This window comes from Canis lupus, chromosome 8, assembly GCF_048164855.1.
Source record: "Canis lupus baileyi chromosome 8, mCanLup2.hap1, whole genome shotgun sequence".
Classification (NCBI taxonomy): Eukaryota; Metazoa; Chordata; class Mammalia; order Carnivora; family Canidae; genus Canis; species Canis lupus.
The window spans coordinates 75771266-75785673 of record NC_132845.1 but is presented as its reverse complement, the minus strand read 5'-3'; the positions used below and the strand labels follow the sequence as shown (position 1 = coordinate 75785673).

At 41.8% G+C, this 14408-nt stretch overlaps 1 protein-coding gene across 14 annotated transcripts in view; it reads left to right on the top strand.

Annotated features, from left to right (window-relative positions):
- CALN1 (calneuron 1) overlaps positions 1-14408 on the top strand; it is a 529301-nt gene that overhangs the window by 445821 nt on the left and 69072 nt on the right. The gene's annotated exons all lie outside the window — the stretch shown is intronic.

The window sequence follows — 14408 nt, the reverse complement described above, 5'->3', positions numbered from 1 at the left end:
AAGAGGGGAGGAGGGGCATGGGGGAGTGAGAGAAAGAGGGAGAGTCTCAAGCAGACTCCCTGTTGAGCACGGAGCCCAACACAGGGCTTGATCCCAGGACCCTGAGACCAGGAACTGAGCCAAAACCAAGACGCAGCTGCTCAACTGACTGAGCTACCCAGGCACCCTGGGATTTCCTTCCCTTTAAAGGCCAAATAATATTCCATTTTATATGTATATGCCACGTTTGGGGCATTTAGGCTGTTTCTGTATTTGGCTATTGTGAGGAATGTAGCACTGAACATGAGAAAACAGCTCTCTCTTCAAGGTAGTGATTGCATTTGCTTCAGATATACACCCAGAAGTGGGATTGCTGGATCACAGAGTAGTTCTATTTTTGGTTTCTTGAGGAGCCTCCTTACTGTTTTCCTTAGGGGCTATTCCAGTTTACATTCCTACCAGCAATATACAGGGTTTCCTTTTTACCAAAACCTAGCCAATATTTGTTATCTCTTGTCTTCTTTTTTTTTTTTTTTAAAGATGTTTTATTTATTTACTTGAGAGAGAGAGAGCACAGAAGGAGAGGGAGAAACAGACTCCCCACTGAACAGGGAGCCTGATGCAGGACTCAATTCCAGGACCCCAGGATCACGACCTGAGTGGAAGGTAGATGCTTAACCGACTGAGTTACCCAGGTGCCCCTCTCTAATCTTTTTGACAAAACACCCTAACCTCTGTGAGGTGCTATCTCATTGTGGTTTTGATGGCTGGGTCTAGCCCTTGTTCTGAAGTCATCCAAGAGGTCCCAGGAGTCACCTCATTAGAACAAAAGACACTCCTATCTCCCAGGAAATTCCAAAGGATTTAGAAGCTCTGTCAGCAACCAAGTTGAAAGACGAAATACTAGAACAAAAGAACCTCTCCTATTGTTCTTGTCACCTGGGAAATTACAAGGGTTTTAGGAGCTTGGTGCCAGGAACCAGAGGCAGGAATGAACATAAATGTTTTCTGTTATTCTACAGTGGCCTCCTGACAACCCCATACCAGCTCTGTCTCATATGGCTCAACTCCTTTTGAGCCTACAGGGCCAGACTCAGCTTGCCCAGGGCCATCCTGTGTATGCCTGCTTGCCCAGCGTAATGCTTTCATGCTCATGATTCCCATTTGGGATGAAAAAGTGATGTTTCCACAACTTCTGGGAGTGGAGAATAAAATACCCAACACCACCACCCTTCCTTCCTTCTACCACTTAGCAAGCCTTTTAGATTTCCCAGGCACATGTCAGGCCACAGGCCACTCTGTGCCTGAGCTACAGGAGTCCCACTGGAGACCCTTCTTGAGAGGAGGGGCGGGGGCCCTCGACTTGTGTTTTCCATGAAGGAGGACCCACAGCCTGCTATGGCTCTCTCTGAATCGCCTCTTCCCCAAAACAGTGCCAACGCCTGTGATGTCAGGGAACACTGAGAGCCCAATAACTAGCTTCTCTCATCTTTTTGACAAATTCTTCACAGTGCAAATCCACTCAAATGTGAGTTACATGAGAGAGAGCGCTCTTTATTTCCTTCCCTATCCAGATCTGAGCTTCATACATAGTAGCCAGTTAGTATTTATTTGTAGAGCAAAAGATAAATGGGAGTGTCTGGCATCTTATTTTGGAATGTACTTCCTGTTGTCTTTGGGTCATAGCTCAAACTCCATTTGAGCATACCATTAATCATGGCCAGGGGATCCCTGGGTGGCGCAGTGGTTTGGCACCTGCCTTTGGCCCAGGGTGCGATCCTGGAGACCCAGGATCGAATACCACGTCGGGCTCCCGGTGCATGGAGCCTGCTTCTCCCTCTGCCTGTGTCTATGCCTCTCTCTCTCTCTCTCTGTGACTATCATTAAAAAATAAATAAAAAATATGTTTAATCATGGCCATGGGTAATTTTATGTAAATACATCAGTGTGATAATATCATATATACTGGCAATTTTTTAGTGCTGCTGTATTCTTTTTTTTTTTTTTTTTTTTTAAGATTTTATTTGTTTATTCATGAGAGACACAGAGAGGCAGAGACATAGGCCGAGGGAGAAGCAGGCTCCATGCAGGGAGCCCAATGCAGGACTCAATCCTGGGACCCCAGGATCACGGCCTGAGCCACCAGGTGCCCCTAGTGCTGTTGTATTCTTTTCCTTCTGACTGAACTTCCTATTCCTTCTCTTTCCTCTCATCCTCATTTCCCTCAATCCTTGTTCATCATGTACATATATACAAAATACATATGCGTTTACACACACACACACTATTGTATTTTATTTGAGACCACATTATACAAACTTTTACACGTCAAATTTTTCTTATTCACACTTTATGGATATCCTTTGTCATTTATTAGGTACTCATATGCATGAGGCTAGTTACTGGCTTCTTGTATATTCCACTGGTTTGTCCTTTTGTCTTGCCAATATTATGTTTATTTGTCACAGTAATAGCTCTCAAAGAATATTCTGTAACCCAGCAGCATCAGCATCACCTGGGAACTTGTTAGCAATGCAAATTATTGCACCCCAGCCCAGACCTAGTAGATCAGAAACTCTAGGGGGTCCAGTAATCTGTTTTAACTGTTTTAACAAGTACTCCCAGGAGATTCTGATGCATGCTAATGTTTGAGGATGCTTTCAAATGGTTTTCCAGTACATGTTTATGTGTTACACTGTGTCATTGAGCAAATTCCCCCTAATTAGCTTTTTTATTCCAGACTTTCTTGGCTCTTCTTGAGCATTTGTTCTTTCAAATGAACATTAAGATAATTTCATCCAATTAAAAAAAAAGCATGTGTTGCCAATGGGAAATTGCGATAAATTATATATTCATGTGAGATAATTGGCATTTTTGTGACATTAAGTGTTTATATTTGAGAATATAAAATATCTTCTCATTTGTCAGAAATTAGATAGAATTGATTTCTTTTCATAAAAATTATCTAACTTTATTGTCAAATTTATTCCTAAATAACAATTATTTGTGATCACAATACTGGGTTAAATACTTCTTCCATTTCTATTTCTAGATTGTCATTTCTGGAATTAACAGAGAACTGTAAGATAAGCAAATATCTTGCACGCACTTTATTAAATTCCCTTAATTCCAATAATTTGTAATTTTCAACACTGACATTTCCAGCACAAACATAGCAGTATTTCTTTTTTTTCTCCTGCATTTATACACTTTTCCACTTTGTTGTGCTGCACTCACTAGAACTTACAAAGCAATGCTGAAAAAAATCGTAGTGAAAGCAAATGCACCTGTCTGGTTCCTGTTCAGTTTGAAATGACTTTACTATTTCAACGTTTGGAATAATATTTACTGTTGGACTTTGGTGATCTTCAATACCTGTAAATGATTTTCTTCTAGTTTTATTTTAATCAAGATTTCTGTTAGAAATGGCTGCTGATTTTTATCAGATATCTTTGCAGCATCTATTGATATGTTCATATGCTTGTTTGTTTTTTCCTCCAATGCATTGTTCTCATTTTTGGGAGTGTCTTTCTGTAGCAGGAAGGAAACACAAATTACTATCTCAATCAATTTCTCTGTCATACTAGTTTTATTTTTAAAAAAGAAAAAGAAGAACAAGGATTCTAATTGCTTAGTGGGATAAGTGATCTGTAGCCAAGAGGCTGAGGGGGAAGACATGAGTCTGATAAGCTGCAACACAAATGCAGGCCACCTGACTCTGGGAGCTACTTCATTTTTTACCAGGAAGCCAAACAAAATTACGAGTAAAAATGAATAATCGGAGCAGGTAAATGCATAGGAGTCAGAGCCCAGGTTTCCATGACAGACAGCTCTGGGTTCAGATCTTGGTTTTGCCACTTGCCAACTGAACAACTTCAGCTATTAAAAATGGCTAGCATGCATTGAATTCTTACTGTGTTTTTCTAAGCATTTTATGTGGATCCCTTTCGGTTACTTGCTTCACTTCAATCTATCACATCCTTCCCCCTTACTAAACAGAGCATTGTGGCTGCTACACGATGTTGTTGTAACATGAATTGCAAGGAATTCCAACAAGTTAGCTCTGTCCTCTCCATTAAGGATTTTTTTTTTTATAAGAAGACTTTTCTTTTTCCTTTTTAACTGTCAGAAATTCACCTACCATGAAGCGCAGGGAGTCCCTTATATTCTTGGCCAAATGCCCCAAGTCTCTCATCTGATAAATAGATTCCCACGGAAGTTTCCTTTTTGACTGCTGTCCTTTAGCTGGTACTGATGAGCAGACACCACTTTCCTACTGACCATAGTCTGTGAGCGCTGCCTTTTCCTCGTCGTAGTGGACTAAGCAGGAAATAACAAAAGCCACAATCTTCTCATGCGCTGTCCCAGGGACAGACACTTCTGGGGTTCCTGGAATTTGAGCTTGACCAGTGTGCAGGGTAAGAGCCGGCCTGAGCTTCCTTAACAGGGCCCCCAACCCCTTCTCACCTTCCAAGGTAAGGCTGGCAGGTTTTTTTTTTTTTTTTTTTAAGATTTTATTTATTTATAAGAGATACACACACAGAGACAGAGACACAGGCAGAGGGAGAAGCAGGCTCCCTGCAGGGAGCCCGATGTGGGACTCGATCCCAGGTCTCCAGGATCACGCCCTGGGCTGAAGGCAGACGCTAAACCACTGAGCCACCCGGGGATCACCAGGCTGGCAGGTCCTTGCTAACCCTTCTTCACGTGCTCCTGACGGCAGATGCTCACTCAGTGGCTGAGCAGAGAATTCAGGACATGCTATTCCATCTCTCTTCTCGGTTTCAGGGTCCCAGTGTTTGGCTTCCGACCACTACTTTCCCTCGTTGGCTTCTGAGGACTATGCCCTGTGACCCAGACCCTAACTAACCGGCTTCATTAGACCACAGCTCAGCACTCCCTCGGTTGGCTTTCCACTGCCTTTCCCAGCCCCTGGAGTGATTTACCTCTCTGCACGCGGAGCCTCCATGGACTGCAGTTCCTGTCTGGGAGTCCAGGCTTCCCTGTAAACTGATCCCTGAGGCCCACTGGGCCGAGTCTATGGGGCCCCCACTTTGGGGTGGTTTGTCCCAGTCCTAGTAGAGCTCCAGACTCCCCCATCATTCCTCGTGTTTGCACATCTGCTAACACAGCTGTGCTGCCAGCCACTGGGGACCTCATATTACCAGTTCCCCCGCCCCCCTTCAAATACACTTAACTCTTCTGACTGTGCACCTGTCTTGATTTGGCTCCTGTATTCCACTCTGGGCCTGTGTCTACCTGCACTTCCCACTGAACCCTGGTCTCCTCTAGACCTGCCTGTTGCCACTCCGAGTTTCAGAAATTACATTTAAACCCAAGAGCTTTGCTATGATCTCTTCTTGCTAGAAATGGCCCAGGGCATCAGAGAGGAAGAGAGTTGTTCTGTTTCCCCGACCTGGTTGCTACGATGACTGGCAGCTGTATACAAATATCAGCAAAACTCAAGGCTGCGCCGGTTCACGTATCAGCTGGGGCTGACGTCCCAGTCTGCGTGCTCGGGACCACGAGAGCAGGTGAGCGTAGCAGCTGGACACATGCATTTCCTTCAGCTGCGGGTGACCTTGTATACCTCAAGGAATAATCACCTTTCAGGTTGCTGTCATTAATTTTGATGTCAATGATATCCTCCTAGGTCTTCATACTTGACAAATGGATCCCTCTGCTCTCTGGGAGGCAGTGAAAGAATCTGGAAGTATTTCTTGACCTATAATCTGTTACCGAAACACATTTTCTATTGATCACATCTCTACTGACGGTACAGTGTAGTCCAGTGTAGTCGGATCAGTTGAACAAATGTATCAGTGCTTAAAATCCTCATTTGGTTTGCAACAGAGCAGTCGCTACAAGCTTATGAGTAGGGAAACTAATAAAAATACCACCATTCTTTTCCCTGTGGAATAAAAACTCAAGGTAGCATTATATTTCTCAGCAGAAAGTAAACTTAGCACAGGGAGTCTCACACCCCAGACCCCAAGATTCTAAGCCAGGAGGTTTAGTGGGGAAGCCCAGAGCAGATGATTTTTAGTAAATGGTTTTGATCCACTTCTTTTTTTAAAAAATTATTTATTTTTTTCAGAGAGAGAGAGAGAGAGAGAGAGAGGTAGCAAGAGAGAGCATGAGTGGAGGCAGAGGGAGAGGGAGAAGCAGGCTCTCCACTGAGCAGGGAGCCTGACTCAGGACTGGATTCCAGGATCCCGAGATCATGACCCAAGCTGAAGGCAGAGACTTAACTGACTGAGCTACCCAGGTGCCCCTTGATCCACATCTTTGAAAGATCTGGATTAGGTGAGAGAACTTTGGAGTCCAAAAGTTTAATTCCAGCTCAATGGCCTTAGGTTTCAAATCTTGGATTTTAATTTCCAATCTGTAAGAGGGGAATGGCAGTAACAGCTCTCCTGATCACAGATCTTATTTTCATACAGATTGCATTTATAGGCAACCAACCTCTTTGAACAGACTGTGAATGTACCCACAGTAAGAGTCATCAAAAATCAAAAAAAATCTTGAAAAAAAAAAAAAAAAAAAGGGCAGCCCTGGTGGCCCAGCGGTTTAGCGCCGCCTTCAGCCCAGGGTGTGATCCTGGAGACCCAGGGTCGAGTCCCCACGTCAGGTTCCCTGCATGGAGCCTGCTTCTCTCTCTGCCTGTGTCTCGGCCTTTCTCTCTCTCTCTCTCTCTCTCTCTCTCTCTCTGTGTGTATCTCTAATAAATAAATAAATAAATCTTAAAAAAAAAAGAGTCATCAAAAATTCTGAGAATTACCCTCAAACCTTATCCAGTTACCTCTGTTGAAAAGTAAGGCACATATCAGAGACAGCAGTAAGAACGTAATGATAGTCAGTAGACAGTCTATAAAAACATAGCAGTCTGGTATAGATAATGAAGGGATGACATTAATGGTCTTTGAGGACATAATTTATTGCAACATAGCAATTTATGTACAGAATAGTGACATTGAAATTGCAAGGAAACAATATATTCTGGTACTAAATTAAGAAAATGACATATATAGAGCTTTGAAGAATTTTAAAAATGTTTAAAAACAAAACAAAGTTTGGCACTTGAAATTATAAACTTGAGGTAAAGGTCATTTATTCAGCAAATATTTATTGAACATCTATTATTTGCTGAACACAAAGGAAATCTGCCTTCATGGAGCTTATATTCGAAAGGAGGATAGGTATTGTCATGAAGATCATATTAGCAGTCAACCAACCTTTGGAAAAATGAGTGGGACAAGAAGTAATAATGGTAAAGCATAATATGGTAGCCACAAGTTCCATGTGACTATCTAAACTTAATTTAAATTAATTAAATTAACTAGTTAAATTTAATAAAATTAAATATCATTAAAAGATCAGTTCTTCAATTGCACCAGCCACTTTTGAGTGTTCAACAGCCACATGTATATTGGGACAGTATAGAATTGATATTTCCATTATCACAGAAAGTTCTAGTGAACAGTGCTGATCTAGAATATGGTAGAAGATAAAATATACTATGGTGTAAAATAAGCAGAACAGGATGACAGATCATGCTGGGAACAAGGGGGTTGCTATTTAAATAGATCTGAGAATATGTCTTAGAAGGTGACATTTGAAGAAGGGCATGAAAGAGAAGAGAGCAAACTATGGGACATCAGAGGGAAGAGCATTGCAGGAGAGGGAACAGAAAGCACAAATGCCCTAAGGAGGAGGCAAGTCTGGGGCAGTCCAAGAATAACAGGGAGATCCATGTGGTGTGGGACAGATGGAGGGGATGAAGTCAAAGACTAAGGTGAAAAGTACCACCTTACCTCCGTTGTGAGAATGTCCCTTCTTGTTTGGAGAGCCACCCCACTGTTGTGTGCTGCATAGACAGAGCCCAAGGGCTGAAACAGGGACCAGTTAGGAGACTTTAAAATTACAGCTAATACTTGAACAATGTAGAGATTGGGGGTGCGGCCACCCTATACAGTCAAAAATCCATGTATAATTCTTGACTCTCTAAAAGTTTAACTACCAATAATAGCCTATGGTTGACTGGAAGCCTACTAATAATATAAAAATCAATGAAAACATATTCTGTATGTTATATACAAACATACTGTATACTATGTTCTTAACAATAAAGTAAGCTAGAGGAAAGAAAATGTTTATTAAGAAAATCTTAAGAGAAAACATATTTATATTACTGTACTGTGTTTATTGAAAAAAATTCTCAGGATGCCTGGGTAGCTCAGTCGGTTAAGCATCTGCCTTCAGCTCAGGTCATGATCCCAGGGTCCTGGGATCAAGCCCCATGTCGGCTCCCTGCTCAGTGGGGAGTCAGTCTGCTTCTCCCTCTCCCTCTGCCCTCACTTGTGCTTACTCTTTCTCTGTAGTGCTCTCTTACTCTCTCTCAAATAAATAAATAAAACATTTAAAAGAAAACAAAGAAAAAGAAAAAAAATCTCATAAAAGGAAGCCCCTTGCGGTTCAAACCCGTGTTGTTCACTGGCCAACTGTAGTCTCAATAAGAGTTCATGGTGATTTGAAGCAACATGGTAGCAATGTGGTGGGAAGAAGTGGTCAGATTCTGGATACTCTATGTAAGTAGAGACAAGAAGATTTTCTGGATGTCAGGTTTAAGGGAGAAGAGTTAGGGATGAGCCCACCAGAGTTAAGGATTTGGGCCTGAGCAGTTGGCACGACCGACTTGCATTCCCTGAGATGTATAAGATCGTGAAATAAGCACATTTGGTGGGAACAATCAGAAGTCCAAGGTATGATGTGTTAAGACTGAAATGCCTTCTGGACATGAAAGTGTAGAAGTGGAAGAGACAATGGGATACATGGTCTGGAGTTTAGAGGAAAGGTGCAGGCCAGAGATGTATCTCCAATAATCACCTGTATCTTGGCCATTAGACTGGATGAGATCATGTGGCAAGTAAGGGTAGGTTAAGAAGAGTTTCTAGCAGCCATCTGAACACTTGAACATTATAAGGCCTCTGTGATGAGGAGGACCCAACACAGGAGGCAGAGAAGGAGGGGATCTGGGGGTTGGTGTCTCAGAAGACAACAGAAGGGATTTCAAGGTGTCAAAAATGTTGACAGGTCAGATAATCATATCTCCTTCCTGATTTGCTGGATACAGTTCTGGAGTCCTACCTGTTATCCTGTTGCAAGTGTTACTGGTGTCTCTTCATTGTCAACATCCACATTACAGAGGATCCCTGAGTGGCTCAGTGGTTTAGCATCTGCCTTCAACCTACAGTGTGATCCTGGAGTCCCCGGATCAAGTCCCACGTCAGGCTCCCTGCATGGAGCCTGCTTTTCCCTCTGCCTGTGTCTCTGCCTCTCTCTTTGTGTGTGTCTCTCATGAATAAATAAATAAAATCTTTTTTAAAAAATCCACATCATAATAAATTATAATAAATTGTCACCCTACTAATTGGTCAAGTGAGAAATGAACCATTGAATTTAGCCACATGGTGGTCATTGGTGACCTTGACAAGAGGACTTGGGTGGTGCGATAGAATGGGTTCTTGAGAGTACAGGGGAAGAAGGTTTTGGAGATAGCATCATCAGCTCTTTGGCGGAGTTTTGCTGTGACAAGAAATAGAGTGGTGGCTGGAAGGGAAATGGGGTCAAGACAGGTTTTAGTTTTAGCTTTTGTTCTTACAATGTAAGAAAAATAACAGCTCATTTGTATGCTGATGGGGAAGATCCAGTAGAGAGGAAAATTGATGATGCAAGATAGAGATAAGACATCTAGAGAAATGAGGGGCTGAACTATGGTGTTAAGGGGGCGCCCTCACAGGGGCACAGAAGGGAAGGACAGGTGTACTGGTTCAGGTGCAGAGCAATGGGAGGGGGTGGTTTGGAATCCTGCGGATGTTCTCTTATATGTAATTTAATGCTTTTCAGTAAAACAGAAAGTTCAAGTCATCCACTGAGAGGAAGGATGGAGGCATAGGCATGTGAGAAGGGAGTGGGGGCAGAAGAGAACGGCGGACCCCTTGTCTAGAGGAGCAGGAGAGCATGGACAGAGGAATGTGCTGTGGTGACTGGGCTGTAGCATGGGCCCTCTTGAGGATGGAGCTGGTGAATTTCCACTGAGACCAGGCCACCTGGCAGGTGTTCTGCTCCAGCCACATTTAGCTGTGTGGGTGCAGGCCTGGCGAGGTGGAGAGCTGGATGTGCCCAATATTTGTTTGAAAAAGTCCTGCAGGCTACAGAGACCAGGGAAATGAGGCTTTATGATAATTCACATTAATTGAAAAAAAGGTCAGTCCGTGTTAGCAGATGCATTTTTTAAAAAAGCTCTTTTACTCATTAAAAATGTATTCTGTGATTGATGTTCAGCTGGATCTGCTAAAATGAATAAATAAAGCTGTTTTTAATTACCTACAATATTTACATTTCAACACTTAATGAGCTAACAGCTATTAAGAGTTTGTTCTCTTAAGTAGATTGAAAATCTTCCTGCAATTTTGCTTACCTTTTTTGCTGAATCATTGCTTCCACGGAGCGGTTTTTCAGCCAGTCAGGGCCCAGAAAGCCCTGGAATGTAGATTCCCTGGAAGGCAAAACCTGATATGCAGGCAACATGTCCCCCAACAACATGACACCTGGCGTTGGGCCCCAGGGTATTAGAATTAAGGATGGAGTGCCACCTGGTAGTAATAAGCAAGTCTTTCTTGACCACTTGTGGAAGGTTCAACCAAATTGTCCACTAATTAATTAGACTAAGTAAAGTACAAATTAATGAGGTTTAACCACATTTCATGCTTGTTTCATTTGCCTTTTTATCAGCATCATTCTTGGTCCATTTTTCTTTCTCAGTCCACCCTCATTTATCTCACTTGATTAGTTCTGTGACCTTAAAACGAGATTATTTTTCCTATTAACAAAGACTCCATATAAAAATTTCAGAAAATACACAAAAGTAGAAAGGACAAAGAGCCTGCTATACAAAGACAGCCACTAATAATATTTTGTCTTTCTTTTTAGCCTTGTTCTTCTTAAAAACGAATCTCTAATTATGAATTATTTCAAATGTACAGGCAAGCACAGAAAATAATTAACAAGCAATCCAGATTAACAGATGTTAACATTTTGCTGTATTTGCTTTAGAGCACTCTTTGTTTTTTAAGAAATAAAATCTAGATCCAGGTAAAGCCCGTGTCCATTTCTCACCCCTCCTTCTCTCTCTAGAGGTAACAGCTGCCCTTGGCTATTGCCTACAGCTCACTAATCAGTGGCCTTCTAGGTCTGGTGTCCCAGTTTTGATAATGTGAGGAAACCCCCGGGGGTTTGGTGGGCAGAGCTTTAGCCCAGCCCCTGGAGATGGCTATATCCACCCACAAGACATTATTGAAGCAGCCAGCTGCCTCACCCATTTACCTTTCTCTGGCATTTTCCAGCTAAATTACAAGACTCCATTTTCTCCTTCAGACAATGTATAATAACCCAAAGTGTGGAGTGTAAAATGGACTACCTCATACAAATATTTATCTCTAGGTTCAAATGATCTGCTCTTGACTTTAGATTCACACTCAGAGAAATACTGAGTGACCATGCATCTGTATTTAAGGAGTATTTTTTCCAGGTCTCAAAAAAAGTCTGATGAACTCCCCTAGTATATGGCACTGCAGTAATGGTAATGTTTAGGTCCTAGGAGCATTTTGTTTCTCCCACTGCAGGAGAGAGGGAGAAGCACTCTGCCCCTCCTGCCATTGTGCAATCGCTGCGATTGCTGCAAGTGGAAAGAGAGAACTCACCCACTTGTCTTTGAAAAGGAGATCCTCTAATCAAAGAGGAAAGGATTCAGAATGACAGTTTGGTCAGCTGAACTGGCGTCTCCTGGCATCCTTTTCCACCAACACCAAATGGCCCCCTGCAAATGCAGGAAGAGGGGCCAGATGCTGGTTCTTGCCTGGCACATGGTTTATTGATCTGAGTAACCAAACCTAATAATGTCAAGGAAGTTTCTCATGGGACTTCCGAAAGCAGTTCCTGCTAAACTGGAAACTTGTCCTTCATGTGGCAGTCAGCCCTCTGCGTTTGCCATGGTCATTACCAACATCAAGGAAGTAGGTGGTGATGTTGTGCCTGATGGGACTGGGGCAAAATAGATGATCTTGGCACAGGTGGAAAGGCAATGCTGTGGAGTAAGTTCAATCTTTTCAATAAATGGTACTGGAATAATTAGATATCCATACACACGCACATAATTTGGATCTGTACCTTCTGCCATGTACAAAATAACTCAAAGTGGATCACCTCTAAGTGTGAAACCAAAAACTATAAGACTCCCAGAAGAAATAATAGGAGAAAATTGCTATCCTCTTGGGTTCGGCAATGATTTCTTAGATTTGACACCAAAAGCCTGATCCAAAAGAGAAAAACAGAAACTTGGTAAATCAGATTTCATTAAAATTAGTAACTTTTGCTCTGCCAAAGATACCTTTAAGAGAATGAAAATGCCAGCTACAGACTTGGAAAAAAATACTCGCATATAATACATTCTACAAGGACTTGTATTTTGTATACAAAATTTATAAAGAACTCTCAAAACTCAATAGTAAGAAAATAATTCAGTTTTTGAAAATCACAAAAGATTTGAACAGACCTTTCACCAACAAGGAAATATGGACAATATAAATGCAGACTAACACCACAAAGAGATACCACTACACACCTGTGCGAATAGCTGCAGTAAAACGATAACCAATGTGGGCAAGGATGTAGAGGGGTTGAAACCCAGATACTGCAGGTGGGGGAAATAAAATGATATATGACCACTTTGGCAAATAGTTTGGCAGTTTCTTAGAATGTGAAACATACACCTGTCACAGGATCCACCCATTCTGCTCCCAGGTGTCTTCCCAAGAGAAATGAAAATGTGTATGTGTATATATATATATATATGTTCTTTTCAGCTGTATTTGTAATAGCCAAAGATTGGAAACCACCCAAATGTTCATGGACAGGTGAATGAATTAGCAAATTGTGGCCTAGCCCTGCAACAGAGTCCTACACAGCAAGAAACAAAAAGAACCATTGATAATGTAACAACAGGGATGAATCTCAAAATAATTATGCTCAGTGAAAGAAGCCAGACATAAGAAGTTAAACATAATATATGATTCCACTTATATACGATGTTAGAAAATGCTAACTGACTTATAGTGATAGAGAGCAGGTATAGGTATAGGATATAGGTATAGGATATAGGTATAGGTATAGGATAGAGACTGCCTGGGGATGGAGAAGAGGCAGAGAGGGAAGGTATGGAGGGATTACTAAGGGACATAAAGGAGACTTTCGGGAGGTGACTGGGATGTTCACTATATTGAAAGTAGTTATGGTTGCATGAGTATATACATATGCTAACACTTAGTGAGCTGTGCACTTTAAATGTATATCATTTAGTATATGTTGATTACCCTCAGTAAAACTACTTTTTTAAAAAATGGACTCAAATACAAATAAAACAAAGAAAGAGTGGAAAAGGGAAATAAGGGATGGATAGATGGAAGGCAGGCAGGCAAGCAGGCAGGCACGCCAACAGGATTGGGGTCATGGCAGCTATTGGGAACTTGGCAAAAGAGCACAGAGGAACATTTTAGATAAAAACACACTAAATAAATGATTGAGTAAGCAACAATTGTCAAGATGCACGAGAATAACCAAGACTGTTGTTCCTAACTGGTAGAGGGATTTTGGGGACTAGGTGTGGAAGAGCAAAAGGAGGATGCTTATGACTTTTAAGACAAAGCATCAATGGAACTTGATGAAAGGCAGAGAGAGAAGTTCAGGGTGGACTCAGAAACTGTGACTCAGTGCAACCAAAGCCAAAAGGAGCAGGAAATTGGTAGCACTGGTCATTACAGGACCCAGTTCCTGTTGCTCAAAATGGGAACCTCTGAGGAGTGAGCTCTGAAAGCCACAGCTATGCCTGACCAGACCCTGACCCTGGCATAATGGATGCTTTCTCTTGATCCCATTAAGCAGGAGCTGGCTCCATGGGTAGGGCTGCAATCCTTCTAAAAGAGAAAGACGACACACCTCCACCATCCTCCTCCCCACTGGTGAAGCAGGAGGAATGGGCTCAGTGAGGAAAACATACAGTTGGTAACATATTTCCAGAAAAAAAAATCAGTTTTATTTAAAGATTTGTTTCTGTGCATTTAAGCATATATTTCTTAGGTATTCCCAAATTAAAACAAATAAACCGAAAAAAAAAAGAACAAAGAAACTGCTAATTCTAGTTGCTAGAGATTCTTTTTTCTTTCTTTTCTTTTCTTTTCTTTTTTTTTAGTTGCTAGGGATTTTTAAAGGTGGCTCGTTATTTCTATTATTTCAGTATTAGCTTGGTTTTTTCTACTCCTTAAAAGTTCTGGGCATAGCTTCTTTAATTAATTTTCTGTTTGTATTTTCTGGCC